The sequence below is a fragment of the Coenobita brevimanus genome, chromosome 91 (assembly GCF_032717465.1).
Source record: "Coenobita brevimanus isolate Jiangsu-jjx chromosome 91, ASM3271746v2, whole genome shotgun sequence".
In the NCBI taxonomy this organism is placed as follows: Eukaryota; Metazoa; Arthropoda; class Malacostraca; order Decapoda; family Coenobitidae; genus Coenobita; species Coenobita brevimanus.
In genome coordinates, this window is record NC_137044.1 from 2,755,177 (window position 1) to 2,762,369 (window position 7,193).

The window sequence follows — 7,193 nt, forward strand, 5'->3', positions numbered from 1 at the left end:
ATGTATTGCGGGAGTGATGTGTTGTGTTGTGGATAATGATGTGTTTGGGGTAGTGATGTGTTAATGTGGGTAGTGATGTGTTATTGCGGGTAGTGATGTGTTGTGGGTAGCACTATGTTGAGAGCATTGTCTGTTCTAGTCTTTTGCGAGTCCTAAGCGGGATATCGGTGCCCTCTCTGAAGTAACCACCTGCATTTTACATCTTGACAGTGAAACCCATAATCTGTTAGCTTTACAGTAATATTAAGTCATCGGTACTGGTAAAACTTGTACGCTATACAGATAAGAGACATCGCTGGAGTAGGCCCGAAATATTGCAAGAGTGAACTTTTTTTTCTTTTCTTTCTTTTTTTAGCAAGTATATTTAAATTACTTATTAAAACTATGCACTCGGGAGCGACTTATAACTTGTTTCATTTACCGTAATTTATCTATTAACATTCCATACTTATCTTTTTTATTTTTTTTTACATCCTTAGTTCTTGGTTAGGCCTATATGAGATACAAAATGCATTTTTAAGAATTATTATTACTCCCCTACATTCTTATATTTTGAACCATTTTTTTCTTCAATACGGAGTCCCCCTAGAGACAGAGAAGCCCACAAGCGGTTGCTCGTGCCGGTTGCACAAAAAAAAAAAAAAAAAAAAAAAAAAAGACCCTGGTTGTGGGCAGTGATGCGTTGTGGGTAGTGATGTGCTGTGTTGTGTGTAGTGATGCGCTTTGTTTCTTGATGTGTTATGTGTAGGATGTCGCGTAGGTAGTATTATGTATTGTGTTGTCGATGAATTTGCACCTGCGCTCGTGAAGCAAAAGGGTGTTATTTTTAACGTTGCGCAAGCGCGCGTTTACCTGTGTGTGTGTGTGTGTGTGTGTGTGTGTGTGTGTGTGTGTGTGTGTGTGTGTGTGTGTGTGTGTCTGTGTCTGTGTCTGTGTCCGTGTCCGTGTGTGTGTGTGTGTGTGTGTGTGTGTCTCTCTCTCTCTCTCTCTCTCTCTCTCTCTCTCATGGTGGTCGAATGGGATTAGACAATCCAACCCGATGGTAATGGAGTTTTTTGTTCACATAATGTCACTCGATGGGAAAATGACTGATCACTCGTCCTGTCTGGATTGAGTACTTTAGTCCCCAGCCCATATGCTTCTGATTAAGCAGTAAAGGATTGGATGATGAGTGAATAGTTATAAAATATAACGAATCTTATCTTGTGCTTCCAATCATAGCGATATGGTATTTTGTCTTTACTTGAAATAGCTGACGGTTGACCACATCATGGCTGCGGCATCCACTTCATCTTCTGAAACGTACTGTCTGCACGTTAGCGTCTGTGTGCATCCTAATCCCACACTTAACCCACAGTCAGGCCCACACAGAAGATAACATCATTAATAAGGCCTTCTTCTTAGCATATTGAGGAAGTTGGCCCTCTTCCAGAATCAACAGACAGAGCACCCCCAAGAAGCTTCCTCACCTATCGCCACGATCCTCCGGGCTCGACTGGTCATCGCAGCTTCCTCCAACACATCGTATTCATAGTGCATAATCTTAACCTGGCTGGCTGCACTCTATCACCAGTATGACTTAAACCAATTCCAGGTCATCCTGTACGATGTCTGCATGGTAGAGTTTTAACCCTTTCAGTGTTGTTGTCGCCAATTGACGCCTGATTATGTGCCATCGCCAATGGTGTCAGTCCAGCTGTCTTAGTAAAAACTGCACGCAGTATTGCAGCAGCAACCTAGAATGCCAACGATTTACAGGCAATCACCGCTCAAATAGCATGTTATGATCACGTGTTTCATGCATATTCATTATATCTGTATTTATCAGTAGGCTACCTGGTGTGTGTGTACTTGTGCGTGCGTTGCGTGCCTGTGTTTGTGTGTGTGTGTATACATACATGTATGAATGTATGTATGTGTCTTCGTAATATATGCCACCTCATTACTGATGTGCATATTGTTAGGTATTTGTGAAAAATAAAAATTTCATGACGATGTCTCGTAATTGCATGCAGTACAAAACTCGTAAATTTTCTTTTTCAGTTGCCTTTATTATCAGTCTGAATTAGAAATTAAAGGGGAAATCATCATAAAAATTGTAACACCATTTCATTCACAAAAAAATGGCGTGCAGGAGAGGTATGGTGATAGCTGAATTGGTCAATGAAGTTTATGAGATCTGAATATGCATATAATGACACAACCGACTGGAAAATGTCACAAGCAAGAGATACAGTACATAGCACCCTTATGAAGGCAGTTTACCAACGTGGTGATTAATTATCGAGCATTTTCTGTTGGCTATCGTTTTTGATCAGAAAGTTTCGCGTTAAGTGTTTACTACGACTTAATGTATAGATTGTTCACTCCCCTCGCAATTCTGACCCTTTGCCGTGGTGGGGGGGCTTCAGTTTCCGGGGTTGGGTTGTGACGCTGTCTTGAAGTGGCCTTATATCTCTGCCGCCAACCTGATTAATTTTGTCAGGACTTTTTTTTTTTTTTTTTTTCCTTCTACCTCCTTTTCCTACCATTTTCATACCATAGTGTAGACATTTCCACTTTCGTCTAAATTTCTTGCTGTGTTGAGGAAGAAAAGTTGTCATGGTTGGGATGCAGTCAGTGTCTGAGGCCAATTGTGGAGACTGGTTGAATCGAGCCACCCGAGGATGTTTGGACAGAAGGGGATGTGATAGGCCTTGTAATAATACAACCCCAAAGGTGGGACTATATCAAGGGGGTGGCCCGTCGGTTCCAGGGGGGGGGGGGAGACGTTTCCTGGAATAGTACCCATCACTACAATTTGGAGGAGATGTTTCCACTTTACATGTTCTCATCCCAACAAGCCTGTCTTATAATTGTGTCTATAATTGTTCCGATGCCACAGGGTAGGAGGTGGACATCTGGGAGTCGGTCTTCACTGGTGATGGTGGTTGGAAGCATAGCCTCGGGAACAGTTAATGGCACGTTTTCAACAAACTCCAGAGCAGTTACTTCTTTAGCCCCGTTTACTCGTATGTTTGTTGTCTCTACATCCTCGTACCCTGGTCCAATCAATAATTATAACGTGTCGCGGTTGGCGACTACAGGCACTATATGGACATGATGTCTGTACCTGGATCGCTTCGCATAGGTTCTGGCTTATCCGTTGGCTCTTCCTCAGCTCTAAGTCTCTTTCCCTTCCACCACTGGTGCTAGTGATGGTGATCCTTCCCCTGCTCCATCCCATGTCGGGTCTTCTTTTATTGCTACACTTGCCCCATACCAACATCTTGCTTCCCAATATGTGTCCTCGTCTGCGTCTATTGCTACTTTTTTTTTTTTTTTTAAGGTTAACAATGACCCTCACCTGCCTGCAGAATTCCATTCTCTTTGCCTTGTTGCTGAGCGTGTTTTAATTAGGTGTCAGCTGACATCTGTGGAGTCTTATAATGCATCTTTTTCCCTCTCTCATTGTGCGTTGTTGTGTGTGCCTGTGAGCATACAAACAAAGGTGTCGATGGCATTTATCGCAAATGCTGAAGCATCTATACTTGGATGCTTTACACTTCGCGCGGTTACGTTAAAGTATGGTCTGAACTGAATGTACTTTCCACTCTACCTGCGGTGTTGCCTTAACTATTATTTTCCTTACGCTTTTCTAAGATGGTCATCTGCCACGATATTTTCGTCCAGTTGACATAACAAGCTGCCTTTGTAAGGTCCTTGAACACATGATCACTGTTAGGCCTGTGTGGATTTTGGAATCCTGTCAACTTCTCTCACCAGTGCTGTTCAGGTTCCGACAGTCACAATGTACTTTAGACCCTTTAATGTGGTTGGAGGCTTACCGTACATTCGTCTTGTATTTTCACTTAATGACTTCGTCCTTGCTGTTTTCATTCATCACGAGAAAGCCTATGATACGATCTGGAAATATAATATTCTTTGTACGCTTCACTCCTTTGATGTTGTTACTATGGATGTTTTTACTGAGAACTTTTTAGCCATTGGAAAATTTTATGTTCGTGTACGTGGTTCACTGTCTACTTCCTTTCCACAGTTTGAAGGTGTTCCACAAGGCTGTGTTCTTAATGCCAATTGCTTTCTTATTGCTACTAACTGCGTTGCCTCTTCCCTTCCATTAGGTGTACGATCATCTTTATGCCTGACAACTTTGCAGTCTTTGTCATTGATTCTGATATGATCACTCTGCTACGTTTTATGCAGTCAGAAATTACCAGAGCCTGATGTTGACAATCACTCTTAGCTTCTAGTTCTCCACCTCCAGATCATGTGCAATCACTCCTGCTCGTTGTCGCCATATCTCAGTGAACTGAAGCAGGAAGACAGCAGAGTAGTCAGTAAGATACCCAGCGTCCTCTCCACTGTTGATGTCAATCTCCAGACCCTTTCCAAATCCCAGGTGGTCCTTCCTTGTTATCAGTTATTGCCATTTTACTATTGCCCAGGCATAAGTGAACTGACTATATATCTGCCAGCAGTAAGTTCAAGAGGGTCTTTGCCCAAGTTTATTTGGAACGGAGTTTTGTATGCGTCCCTGGGCACTGTGTGAGGCATTTACCGTCACTTAACTGAATCCAAGATCTGTGTCGAGTAAGGTCAGCCAGTGTACAGGTTGGGTGCTGGGGATGCGGGATTGATGACGTCACGTGGGACCCAGGCCGCCTCTACCCTCACTCTCACCTGAGTCACCTTTATACACACACCACTGAAACATACACCTAACTCATATTTTGCAACACACAATTGAAACATATACCTAACTAAAATTTTGTGATCTGTTTAGTAATTTTTATTAATCGATCTTAATTCGCGCCGCAGACATGCCTAGCAATTGTGATGGGAAAAAACAAAACAAAAAAAAACACTGGAGGGTCAAGCATTTGGTATTTTTTATTTTCCAGGTTAAAACGTCTCAAACGGTGGTGAATTCATTCCTGTCGTTGATTTATTTAATGTTATTGGAATGATTCGGTTCTCCTTAAATTCAGAGATGAATAATTCTCTGCCATTGCGCTTAGATACAAACAACCAATTTTCAGTGAAGTCCCAGCTAATGCTGTTCACCTGTGTTTTGATCGCTACAGAAGTCCAGCTATGAAGGAAATAACAAGACAGATGAGCAATGGTTAGCATAGTGAAACATATTAAATTCTTTGTAGGACATTTCCCCTCCCTCTGTGTTCATTATATTCACTGACAGCACACTCCCTTTCTGTCTAAATATATTTCAATGACAGCACATACACATTCTCCTGCTCTTTGTATTCATTGACAGCAGACTCCCTCTCTCCTTCTGCTATATTCATTACTTGCCACGTACCCTCTCATTACCCACCACATTACCTCATCCTCAGCACCCCTCTCATTACTCTTTACATTCCCTTCATTACTCACCACATTCCCCTGCCCTCTGCACTCCCTCTCATTACTCTCTGCACTCCCTTTCGTTACTCACCACGTTCCCTTACCCTCTGCATTCCCATTCATTACTCACCACACTTCATCATCACTCCCTCTCATTATTTAGCACAGTTCCTCTCCCTCTCCACACACATTTTCTCTCATCACTCATTACACTTACCCCTTTTATTCCCTCTCTTAACTCACTACACTTTCTCTACCCTATTCCAGCTCAATACTCACCACTCTTCCTCTGCTACATTCCCTCTCATCACATTTCCCCCTCAACAGACCATTTCAACCAAGGTCAATGAACTATGCTGGTGGGACAATAGAAGGCATGACAACAGTAACAACGATATTAACCAATGAAATAAGAAAAGTCCATTGTATTCCTAGTTAAATTCTGAGCTGAGAGAAATGAGGGCAGGAGTGTCACCAGATGAATTGCTTTTATTTTTCGTGGTATGTTTAGCCTGGAGGAGTAGGGATAAGGAAGTAACGTTCCGGGAAACAACAGAATATGCCTAACCGACGCAATTTATCATTCCTTCAAGTATCGTACATCTGGTTAAGTGGCTAAAAATATTATCCGAGACAAACGCTTATAAATTATTGCATTTTACACACTAAATATATTGGTGAAGCATAATTTTCCATAGGCGGCATAACTCTTATAGTGATTAATGTAGGCAGTAATATGCAGACAAATATGGAGCAAATGTTATATCGATGCCCTATGTCTTTCAAGCCATGTAGCTCCCAGACATAAAGATGTAACTTTTGCCTAGATTTTTGAATTCCATGAACAGCATAGTTGAATATGCAAAACTCATAACTCTCTAGATGTGATCATAAATTTTTATTAGCAGTTGCATTCGTCGGGCGATATGAATTAGAATCACGCCATTAATACATTTTCATTGAGGAATTAATTTAAAGAAAATTTCATTAATATCCTCTACATAATGTGAATCTGAAGCTACCAACAACCCGTCATGGTGTACGTGCTGGTCTTACTTGCCATACGCCATTGGTATGACCATCTCTCCCCTCCCCACCCCCAGCTAGCCAGTTGAGTCCGGAATGTATAGAGTAGCACGGGTACAGCCCAAGCGCACGAAAGCAACGTAGCTCGGGTGATGCCATGTATGTAGTATCAGAATTAACTGGTTCCCCTGCTGGATGACCTTGCATGGGCCTTCATTGCATCAGGGATTGCCGATTCATTTGGATTGCTCTGTACTAAAGAACCTCTGCATTTTTGCTTTGGAATATTTTGGGTATGATCAAACCCCATTTATATGTGCATTTCTAATATACTGACTGTTAACATCAATCTATATTGTTTTATATTCCGTGTATTCCGTTAGCTATATGCTGCGTGAATTATAAGTAGTTACTATTATCACGATCATTGGCATCATTTTATTACATTATTTAGGTCAGGTGCTGCATGGGGAGAAGGGTGGAACTGAAGTGGGGGTTTGTCTTGATAAACTTATCGATATTCACTCCACTCGAGGCTTCCCTTCGAAGTCTCATGGCATCGATAAGCGAGAGAGCTGATGTGAATTGTTATTACTGTCTTTCAAGCTACACTGTTTTCTTTGTGCGATGGACGTCATGTACCAAATTTGGAGCTCCCTCTTACTGTTCTAGCAGTCTTCAGTTCACCCTTCGTTCTCTGCTTCAAATGTGTAGCGGTATTCGACGTACCTGATAATGATTATTTCTGAACTTCCCCTCGTGCTGAATCATTTATCGCATTCGGTGGTTGTCAGTCATGA